At 39.3% G+C, this 12,152-nt stretch overlaps 1 pseudogene; it reads right to left on the reverse strand.

Moving 5' to 3' along the window:
* Positions 1-7,027: 7,027 nt before the first annotated feature.
* Positions 7,028-7,383, reverse strand: LOC114699071 (annotated as a pseudogene).
* Positions 7,384-12,152: the final 4,769 nt, after the last annotated feature.

Below are 12,152 nucleotides of genomic sequence, written 5' to 3' on the forward strand. Positions count from 1 at the left end.
CAGGATGAACAGTGCCTGTGGTTCCTTCTCCATGGACTTGCAGCTGTTCTGCAAGGCGAAGCTGAGTATCACAATGTATCATTAGTAGGCTCATACTTAATATTCATTGCCATGAAAAACTCTGATTTCTCTTTCCCAGCCTAAAAACAGTGGTTTGCTTAAAAATGACATTTGTGGAAAACAGCATTGGTAGGGGTAGAGTGGAAATCGATTTGCATATTGCTGGGGTTTAGAACCCAGCCTGTACTGATCCACTGACTGCACTCTGGGCAGTAACAATTTTCTGCCATCTAGTGGATCATTCTGAGAATAAACCGTGACTTTACTGAATCCCCCTCCTCTGGCTGGAAGGAAAGAATTTGTGTTAGTAAAACAATTTTCCCACTAACTGAACTTCAAATGATTTTTTTCCAATAAAAAATACAATATAAAATTGTTTTATTAATGTTTAATGCATTTTTTTACATATTTTAATAATTACAGACACTAGCAATACATAAATCAAGACACCCCATTTCTGAATGTTTAGTGTGATATGTGTGATATAGGCAAATGTGCTTATATTTAGTTTTTAAGTTTTTCCTTTCCCATCTTGGAAGTAATAATGTCCAGAGAGAATATCCTTCTTCCCCTTGACCCTCTGACATGAAATGTTGTCTTTTCTTTCACTCACCTGTGGAAACAGAATGAATGCTGCTTCTTAGTGTTTCAGTTTCTCTTTCTGCTGATGACAGTGGACACCTCCTAGGTTTACTGGAATGACTTACCATCGCAAAGCACTTAGTTTTCCATGTCATTGTTCCTACCAATGTTGTTTAATGTGTGTTAACTTTTACTGCTCGTGACCAAGATGTTTAGAAGTGGCCTTTCCCGTGACAAGAGCCAGTTCACATATATGTAACAACAATTAAAGAAAAAGGAGGCCATGAATCTGAAAGACAGCAAGGAAGGGTATATGTGAGGTTTTGGTGTGAGAAAAGGGAAGGGAAAATGATGTAATCATATTATAATCTCAAAAATAAAAATAGAAACAAGAGAAAACAATGAAAACCTTGCCAGCAGCACAGCACAATAACACTAAATATGTAGTGGCGGCACATATACCTTAATGCTAACAAATGTTCTCCAATTGACTTAAGGTCTTTTCAATAAGAGGAAAATTATGCCTGGTACTAGAAACCTAGCCAGGTACTCAGGGCTAGTGAAGTTATAGATATTGGAGAATTTATAACCACCACTTTACTAAAACAGCATAATCCCTAACTACCTTCTAAATATTTCTGCTTACTCTTTATATAATGGTGGTGGAATAGGCAAAGATTCCATTCTCAAGAACATATATCCCAGGGTGGAAAATACTGAGAAAGAGGACTGTAAAGGGGATAGATTTTTGGAAGTGAGATAATGGAGATAAAGGAGAGCCAGCAAGGCAAGATTGGTCCACTATCAGATATGAATTAAAAAGCACTGTCAGGGAATAATTATGTGTGGGAAGTGCATACAAGTGTATTCTGCATCTCTGGGGATGAGTACTCAACTTAGGAGGTTTGAAGCACATGAAAAAACAAAAACAAACTTACCTGTGCCTTTATGCCCGTGTTTGTATCAGGTGTATATGGAGGGGAAGTTAGGTGATGATTTCACATATGGAAGATAATTAGCAGAGAATTTAAAGTATTACTCTCCCTCATGGTCACAAATTAAAAGTTATCATTTTGCTTTTACATCTGAGAATCAAAGTAGTGGTTAGCTTTGACATTATTCTTCCTGCAATGAGTTAACAGCTTTATTTTGGCAGCTGGAAACATGCTTTTTAGGAGGGATAAAATATTTTCTGAAAAACCTAAGAATAAAAGTGGAAGTATCAGAATGTAGTGTGTTTCCTCTCTTGCAGTCTTGAGCTTTTGAATTTGGGTTTCTCAGCCCCTGAGGTTTTATGTTGAGCTCACTGTAGAAATATTTGGCAGCAGAAATGCCGAGAAGGTAATGACTTTCTAAAGTAAGGAGCCTCTACTTTCTAGACTTCAAACCAAAGTAATTATGTGAATAATCTGAGTGTCCAGCCAACAAGGCTTAGTGCACATTCAGAACAGCAGGATGGGAGACAGGAAGTGTAGGAACAGGTGGAGCTTACAGAGGAGGAAGGTCCTATCACTGAATGCTGTTCCAGTATGATAATCAAATTTAAGTTCACAGCTGCACACACTCAACAGTGGGTTAAAAAACATTGTGTGTACTTTGGGGGACTCAGTAAATATACATGGTGATCCATTCTAGTTTACTTTCCATTTCTGTGATAAGCACCATGACCAATAGCATCTTTGAGATGAAAGGATTTATTTTAACTTGTATTTCGAGGTCACAATTCATCATTGAAGGACGCCAGGGTAGAAACTCAGGCAGGAACTGACACAGAAAACATGGAACACCGCTTGCTGCCTTGCTGTCTAGTTCTCTCTTAGATAGCTTTCCTATGTAGCCCAGGCCCATATGTGTAGGCTTGGTGCTTCCCACAGTGGCTGGACTCTCTCAGTTCAATGATTTACCAAGGCCGCAGTCGAATCTGATGGAGGCAATTCTTCAATAGAGTTTCCCTCTTTCCAGATGACTCTGGGTTGTGTCAAATTGGCAATAAAAGATAACCAGGACATAGTTGAAGATAGCATGTGCAATTATATTCCAGTTGTCTATAATCACATGATGTGACAAATAATTCCTGATTTGGGATGGTCTGGTTTAATCTAAAAGCTTTCTATATGTAATAAACTTTGAGCTCTTAGAGGTATCTTCAGGTACCATGTGGATGCTGCTTGGAAAGGGCATCCAAATTCACATGGTCAGAAACTGGTATGAAAATGAAAGGTTCTAAGTAATTATTTAAAGTGGCAGGAATGAATTTGTCTTCTGTTTTTCACATGAGCGAAACTAAAGAGATTTACACATTAAACATGGTTATTACCAGCATAGAAAGAAAGTGTAGCAATAGTGCTTCCACAACTACAAATAAGTTGGGTACTCACTGAGTAACAACCAAGTGTCAGACATTTACTTAAGTGCTAATTTTATGAAATACAAATACACCTCTGATCCAGGGCACAGCAGGGCTAGCTGATATTTGAAACTTTAGACTAAGCTGGGAAGTGCCAGTAAGGTTTGAAGTAGCTTTCACATATCTAGTTTCATATCCTTAGCCTTTTAAGGTTAATATTATAATTTCTCAGTTGAAAATAGAAAACTGAAGTTTGGACCTATCTCGGTTTAGTACCTCACCAAATGCAATACAGCAAGCAAGGGGAAGAACTGGGATTATTTGTTTTTTAATTTTTTGAGATTATAATTACATCAATTGCCCATTTTCATTCCTCTCTCCAAACCCCTCCACCTGCCCCTCCTTACTCTCTTTAAATCCATGGCTTTTTATTTCATTGTTTTTACACACATATGTGTATATGTATGTACATATATATTCATAAGTATCACCTGCTCAGCCTGTAAGTTATTTGTATATGTGTTTTCAGGGTGACTATTTAGTATTAGATAATAGGTTGATGTGCCCTTCACTGGGGAAGATGATTTCCCACTCAGTATTTCTTAGTTGCCTGCAGTTCTTTGTGTAGGGTTGAGGCTGCATAGGCTTTCTCCTTTGGCTGTGACATGTCTATTGTTGTCCTTGTTCAGGTCACATTTAGGCAATAGAATTGGTAAGACTGTATGGATGTGGCTTCTAAGATTCCTAGGAGACAGAGGCTCACAGCAAACTGCTCCTCTGGCTCTTACAATCTTTCCATTTATCTTCCACAACGATCCCTGAGCCTTAGGTGTGTAAACTGTCGTGTGGGTGTTTTCACTAAGATTGGGCTCCCTGACCTTGCATTTTGATTCTTTATGGTTTTCCTTAAGGGTCTCCATCTGTTTCAAAGAGTTTTCTTGATGAGGGATGAGGACTACTACACTTAAATGTGGATATAATTAATCACAACAATGACCAGCATGGCACAAGAACCCTAAAGTTTCAGTAGTGGCATGCATACCTTAGCAATAACCAACAATTACCTAATTGGACTTAAGATCTGCTCAACAAGAAAAAAATCATGTCTACTACTGGAAACATAGCCAACTGTGCATGGCTATTGAAATCATGCATGTTGGAGGAGAATACAACCATCGCTTTACTAACTTTATTCTAAATGTTTTCCCTTATACTTACAGAACTGGGATTTTATTTTATTTTTTTCCCTTTTATTTAATTTTACAATACCATTCAGTTCTACATATCAGCCACGGATTCCCTTGTTTTCCCCCCTCCTGCCCCCCTCCCCTTCCCCCCAGCCTACTCCTCCCCATTCCCACCTCCTCCAGGGCAAAGCCTCCCCGAGGACTGAGATCAACCTGGTAGACTCAGTCTAGTCAGGTCCAGTCCCCTCCTCCCAGACTGAGCCAAGCATCCCTGCATAAGCCCCAGGTTTCAAACAGCCAACTCATGCAATGAGCACAGGACCCGGTACCACTGCCTAGATGCCTCCCAAACAGATCAAGCCAATCAACTGCCTCACCTATTCAGAGGGCCTGATCCAGTTGTTGGCCCCTCAGCCTTTGAGAACTGGCATTTTAAATTCAGTTTTTCTTTGCTAGAAAGATTAAACCTTTAACTATTTTTGTTCCTAATTGTAATAAACCAAGATATTTAAACTTCTCTAAAAAATATACAAGAAACTATGGGGCTGGAGGGATGGCTCAGAGGTTAAGAGCCCGACTGTTCTTCCAGAGGTCTTGAGTTCAATTCCCAGCACCCACATGGTGGCTCACAACCATCTGTGATGAGATATGGTTCCCTCTTCTGTATACATAATAAATAAATTAAAAAAATATACAAGAACCTAAAGAAACATTACATTTTGTTCCAGATGAGGTAATTCTGACTTTGCTTTTCATGTAAATTAAAAATTTGACAGGCAGATGAGAGCCTGTCTTTGGCAAAGAACATAGTGGGGGAAGGAACACAGAACTGGGGAATGTTGACTTAGAGAAGAGATTCTGGGGAGCAACTGAGTTGTTGTTGGCTTAACTGGGGGATTGAGAGGAAGAAAATGAAGGCAGGTATTTTTGAAAGCTTTATTGATATAGTTTATATGCCCTAGAGTTATTCACTTTAAATGTACAAATAAATTATTTTTTCTAGTTTTACAAAATAGTGCAATCATCACCATGGATGAGTTTTTGTTCTACTTTCAGTTTTCCTTGTATTCATTGTACATGGTAACACATGAGGACAGTTTCATATGGGTATGTATTGTATGTTGAGCTTATTTTCCTCCACACTCCCATAAATCAGTTTAAGAACATCAATTTTTATAATTTTATGTGTGTGGGTGTTTTGCCTACAGGTATTTCTGTGTGCCATGTGCCCATGGAGGCTAGAAAGGGTGTTCGATTCCCTAGAACTGGAGTTACAGACAGTTAGGAGCTACCTTGTGAGTGCTGGGCATTGAATCTGTGTCCTCTGGAAGAGTAGCCAGTGCTCTTACCACCGAGCCATTTCTCCAGCCCCCACAAATCAGTTTTAAAATGTTTTCTTTTCCTTCCACAAAGATCATTCATGTCCGTTTATAGTGAAGGGATGAGGACAGAGAAGTAGGAGATGCTGGAACCATGGATGCCACCAGAAGAAAGGATTTGAAGGACTAAAGAAAGGTCAATAATGACAAACACCTCACAGGAGTACGGAACGAGATCAATGTGTCTGCCAGTGCCAGCTGACAGATTTCCATGGAAAGGGAAGGTATCAATCATAAAACTTCATTAACTTTCTGTTTATATATTTTTGCTCCTTTGAATTTCATGTAATTATGGTGGATTTTTACTGTATTATATAAAGAAAACAGTATTCTTTGAAGTTCAAGTTTAACCTTTATTTTTAGGAATGCCACTTTTTAAATCACCACACTCCATTTCTTCCTACTCACCATGTCCATACTCCTTCACTCATCCTGTGTCCAAGATCTTGGGGTGGAGCTGCCAGGAATAGTCTTGTCAACAACATTGCGGGCACAACTCGGGATTAAAGAGAACACTGCTGCATTCCATACCCACCATTCCGCACACACCAACTCAGAATTTCTTTTCTGAATGAGGCAGACTAGCATTTAATGTCACTGTGTTGCTGGATGGATGTCTGTTGAGCTCATTAATATTACTCAGTCAAACAAATTTTATAGAGATCTGCCCCACAAGTTCATGTCTGTTGCTGGGAAAATACTTTACCTAAATCCTCATTTCCTCTCATGTGTGCTATAATTCTATCAAATTGTGCTGCTTACTTTCCCATCCACAGAGTTATCCAGTCCTGTTACTTCGGATACTCACAGACTGGCTTTTCTTTAATACGCTTAAACTTGGAGCCTGATCCTTGTGTGTGTGTGTGTGTGTGTGTGTGTGTGTGTGTGTGTGTGTGTGTTTTCCCTTAATGATTTTCAATTTTAGAAATAACCCCTCTACCTCCATTATTCTGGAGTATACCTGACCTTAAGGCTAGTCAATCAGCCAAAGCTATAATTGTTCTAATAAAGGGTTTTCTTCCATTTCTGGATGTATTTTGGGGTCATTTAAGAAGACACATGGATATGAGTGGGGGTGTTTATTTCTGTGTTCTCTTAAAAGTATGGATTAGAGAAACTTTTATAAATTTTTGTGTAGCTGAGTTTTCCTGTGTCCTAGCCTGCCAGAGGTCAGGACAAATCTCTCTCACCCGCCAGTCTTGCAGCCTCTCAGACCCAAGTAAACACACAGAGGCTTATGTTATTTACAGACTGTATGGCCATTAGCTCAAGCTTATTACTCATTAGCTCTTACACTTAAATTAACCCATAATTCTTTTTTTTTAGCCTTTTAATGAGTTGGTTTAATTAATTTGAAGTGATACAGAATTCAGAGTACAACAAAGATGAAACAGCTCTGGTAGGATTTCAGACTGGGTTTACTTTAAATTCACAGCTGAGGTAGGAATTGCTGAACACTAGAGACAATGAGCCATTGTATTATTACTATTTATTATTATTATTATTTACAGAAGTTTATTACAGTGTACAACAGGCTCCAGGGTACCACTTCATTCTAGCTGTAGGTGGCAAATATGTTTAAATAGGGATGGAAGAGGGTCACCATCATCTCGGATATGAGGAACAGCTTACTTTTTACCAGATTTCTTAATTCCACCTGTGACCAGGGGTCCCTTGCCTGTGGCCTTGGCTTTTAGCTCCTTGAGTTTCTTCTCTTTTTGTTTCTCTTGAAAGCCTCGTCTTCCTCATCCATCTCCTTGGCCTGCTTCTTGGGCTGTCTCAGGGGCTTCTTTTTGCCACCATTGCAGCCCGACATGGTGCCTACCCATAATTCTTATTTATGTTTAACCACGTGGCTTGGTACCTTTTCCCAGTTTTGCCTTCATATCTTGCTTCTCATGGTGGTGGCTGACAGTGTCTCCTCACTCAGCCCTCCTCTTCCCAGAATTCTCCTCTCTCTTTGTCCCGCCTATACTTCCTGCCTGGCTATTGGCCAATCAACATTTTATTTATCAACCAAATCAGAGCAACACACATTTACAGCATACAGGAAGACATCTCCTGCATTTTTGTATTATCTATGTAACTTTGTTTTTAAAATATAAATAAATATTAACATACTGTGAGTTTTTACAATTCTTTCAACTGAGAAGAAATTTGTATGGTTTAAATGAAGATTCTATCTTTTTCCATGGCATCTTTCAGCTGTGTTGGTAATATATAATTTATATAAAATTCAGATTTTGTGATTTCTGAGCTCTGAGTTTACATCTGCCCATGTATCATACTTTCTTAAGTCTTATAGGAATCAGTGAAGAACCCAGAGTTTTGAGATAGTGCTTTCCTCATTTGAACTGGGTCTTACCATGTTCTCAGCCAGGCCTCAATGCTCTGGGCTCCAGTATTCAATTCCAAACCTTTCTCCTCAGGCTCTGAGGAGTACAGATTCCAGGAACTCCCACTATACTCAGTTAATTAATTTATTTATTTTACTTTTTTTTCTTTATTAAGAAATTTTCTACTCACTCCACATGCTATCCACAGACCCCCCCTCCTCCCTACCCCCATCTCTCTTTCCCAAGCCACCGCACATCCCTACATCCCCCAAATCGAGGTCTCCCATGGGGAGTCAGCAAAGCCCAGTACACTGAGCCTAGGCAGACCAAGGACAGATCCCCCTGCCTGGGTGCCCCCCAAACAGTTTGAGCCAAACAACCGTCTTCCATATCCAGAGGGCCTAGTCCAATCCCATGGGGGCTCCACAGCCACCAGTCTGCAGTTCATGGGCTTCCACTAGTGTGGCCAGTCATCTCTGCATGTCCTCCCATCATGATCTCAATGTCCATCGCCTGCAGTATCTCTCCTCTCTCTCATCAATTGGATTCCCAGAGCTCAGCCTGGTGCCTGGCCGTGGATCTCTGTATCTGTCTCCATCAGTCACTGTACAAAGGCTCTATGATAACAGCTAGGTTATTTGCTATGCTGGTCACTAGAGTAGACCAGTCCAGGTACCCTCTGGACCACTGCCAACAGACCAAGGTGGGGTCAACCTTGTGGATTCCTGAGAGCCTCTCCAGCACCCTGCCTCTTTCTATTCCCATGATGTCCTCATCTATCATGGTATCTTCCTCCCTGCCCTCCCACTCTGTCCCTGTTCCAGCTTGACCCTCCCATTTCCCTATGTTCTCATCCCCCACTCCTCACCCTCTGCCATCCCCCCCCCAGTCCACTCATTAGATCTCATCCACTTCTCCTTCACAAGGTCATCCATGTGTCCCTCCTAGGGTCTTTCCCTGTTAGCTAGCCTCTCTGGAGGTGTGGGTTGCAGTCTGGCCATCCCTTTCCTCCCATTTAGTATCCACTTATGAGTGAGTACATACTATGTTTGTCCTTCTGAGTCTGGATTACCTCACTCAAGATGATATTTTCTAGATCCATCCATTTGCCTGCACATTTCATGATATTTTTTTTTTTTTTACTGCTGAGTAGTACTCCATTGTGCCATATTTTCTTCATCCATTCTTTAGTTGAGGGACATCTAGGTTGTTTCCAGGTTCTTGCTATTATGGATAATGCTGATATGAACATAGTTGAGCATGTGTTCTTGTGGTAAGATTGAGCATTCCTTGGGTATATGCCCAAGAGTGGTATAACTGGGTCTTGAGGAAGACTTATTCCCAATTTTCTGAGAAACCACCATACTGATTTATTTTTAAGTGTGTGTGTGTGTGTGTGTGTGTGTGTGTGTGTGTGTGTGTGTGTGCTCGTGGGAGTGCAGGTGCTTGCTGAACTTAGAGGCACTGGATCCCCCTGGAGCTGGAGTTACAGGTGCTGATGAGCAACTGGACTTTGGTGTGAGGCATCCAATTCTGGTCCTGGAATGTGCTTCTAATGGCTGAGCCATCTCTTCAGCCCCCAGGCATTTCTTGATGTTGATGTTATATGACACATTCCTGGTACTTTAGTGAAGTCTAAAGGTTCAATGTTCCTTGGGGGGAAAGTTCAGGATGAAGGCAATGTTGCTAGCTCCCGTAATATCCAATGATAGAATGACTGTAATTGAAGAAACAATACTTGGAGGCACAAGGCTTAAGTTTTAACTTTCATATATCCATATAAGTAACACTTTTTCTTTCCTTTCTTCTTTTCTCTTCTTTCTTCTTCCTTCTTTCCTTCCTTTTCTCTTTTTATTTTTATTGGTTCTTTGTGAATTTCACATAATACTTTCCAATCCCACTTACCTCCCTGTCCCTCAGGGGTCACAATCAACATGACTTTTCAAAATCATTAATTTAAAGAAAAACTAGGAGTACCTATTTAGAGTTATTTTTCCAAATATTTATTGGTTCAAATATTAAACAAATTTATTTTCTAAAGTAATTATAGTTTGTAAAACAGTGGAGATTTGGAAAAGTTTTGTATTACAAAAGCTTTGATTTCAATAAAATAGGTAAGTGCTTAAAACTATCAAGAGTTTTAACAATCCCTCTGACTTAGTAAAACACTAGCAAAAGAGTCTGAGCTATGGCAGGAAAATCTAAAGTGAGCTCATCTCCTGGCTTCTGAGGAAGTAATTAGAAATAAAAAAAAATAATTTAGTAGTCTTGTAAATACGACACTGTAAAAAAGAGTCAGGCAGCACAGTTTAGCTAGCAGTAGAGACATTCCATTTGGATCAGTACTTAAGGTATTTTTCTATTTGTGCCTAGAGATGATAACCAAATATAGTCATTTGTATATTGTAAAAATGATAAGACAAGAAGCATGAAATAAAAGTAGAAATTCTAAAGAAGTTATTCTGTATCTGCTGTGTTCACAGCACAGCTAATGTAAAAAAAAAATCCAAAATCCATTTCAAGAATATCTACTATGTGTAGTGTACATTTGTTCAATATAAGAAACTTCTAAAACCACCATTTGTAAAACAAAAAGCTGTATTGTGGCAGCTACAGGTATGAAATATCCATTAAAGCATCAAAGAATAATTTATATGCTCAGTTAAATATAACCATCTCATATTGTAAAATTCATTTTTAAATTTAACACATGAACTATGTCAGTATGTCAAGTACTTTAAAAATACTTTTACACTTACATTAAAAAGTGATATTACCCACATCAAAACTGTGAGAAGGCTGATTTTTCATGGTGGTATTCTGCAGTGGTTTTTAATGAAGGTCACTTATGCTCAGAGGCACACATTTTTCATCATGACTGACCTTTTTACTGCAATGTACAATGCGGTGTTCCTAAAGTCATAACGACTGAGTTGTGAACCATGTGATAGTATCATATCTCAGTTATCCACTGGTGCTAATTTATTTCAGTCAAAGTTTTTAGTGGCTTTGTTAATTAAAACTTGAGCCCTTGGGCATCCTACCCATTTTTTTTATGGGAAAAAAAAATCCCGTTTTATCAACGTCAACTCCAAATATAACCGTGTCAAGCATCTTGATTTGTTGACGTGTACACTCAGCCACGTCAGCAAACACAGCTCCAGGGTTGAACTTCTGCTTGTTCTCTCAGGTCTGCAGCCACCAACCACACATGCACATGAGGAGCATTGGGAATCACCAATCATTGGGACCAATCACTCCGGTCCACTCTGGTCCTACTCTACACAGTATACATGTTGCTATAACTGTCCTTGAACACTGTCATAGCCTTTTTCTGTCTGTCCTAACTAAGAACACTGGCAACTTCCATGGCCTATTATATACACCTGTACCTTTTGTCCTGACAGCTAATGTTTCCCCTTCCTTCGACTTTTGCTTGTAGCAATACTATTTCTCCTTGCTCAATAGCACAGCATCTCTGCAGCTCCCAAGCCATCTGGTGTAAGACTTGCTTCTAACTACTTCCCTGCCCATGCAGATGTCACCCTGGATCATGAATGCCCACTGCTTACTGAGGCAGCCCATTCCATTTTTTAATCAGCCAGTTATGAGAACTTTTCCATCTATAAATCAGATAAATCATCCATCTTTTCCACAGTTGTCTTTGTGTGTCATTGGGAAGAAGTCTTTCCTAGTTGTTTTGCATATGAATGCTGTATCTACAGTGGCACTCTCCTTAAACACCAGGGGAAGGGTCTTTGCAGTGAGACCTCCACATTTTTGAATCCAGATCTGCCCTCCCCCCACGTCAAAGTCCCAGAAGCATGACCTTAAATTCTGGGCAGCAAACATTAATTGTATATTTGGTGACTAAGCAATACAAAAATAGACAACAGTTTCTATGTATTTATAAACTGTACTTAAGAAAGGGTAATAAAATGTTTATATAGCAAGTGATTTCATGCATTTAATTGTTAAGATTAAATTCAAAGGGCTAAGAATATATCCCAGTGGTAGAGTCCTTGCGCAGTGTGTGTAGGGTCCTGGGTTTGATTTCTAGCAGCATTAAAAAAAATGCAATCCTTACCCTATTCATTCCCACATACCATAACAAACATCTGATCTTTTTAACTGTTTAACCAGGAAATATCATGTGCTATATATTTATCTGTAATTGGTTAACAGAGACAATGGCATATCTTGTATATCTATATAAATTATGAAGAATTTAGATTTTTACAGTTGTAAACGAATTATTTTC

Source organism: Peromyscus leucopus, chromosome 2 (genome assembly GCF_004664715.2).
Source record: "Peromyscus leucopus breed LL Stock chromosome 2, UCI_PerLeu_2.1, whole genome shotgun sequence".
Lineage (NCBI taxonomy): Eukaryota > Metazoa > Chordata > Mammalia > Rodentia > Cricetidae > Peromyscus > Peromyscus leucopus.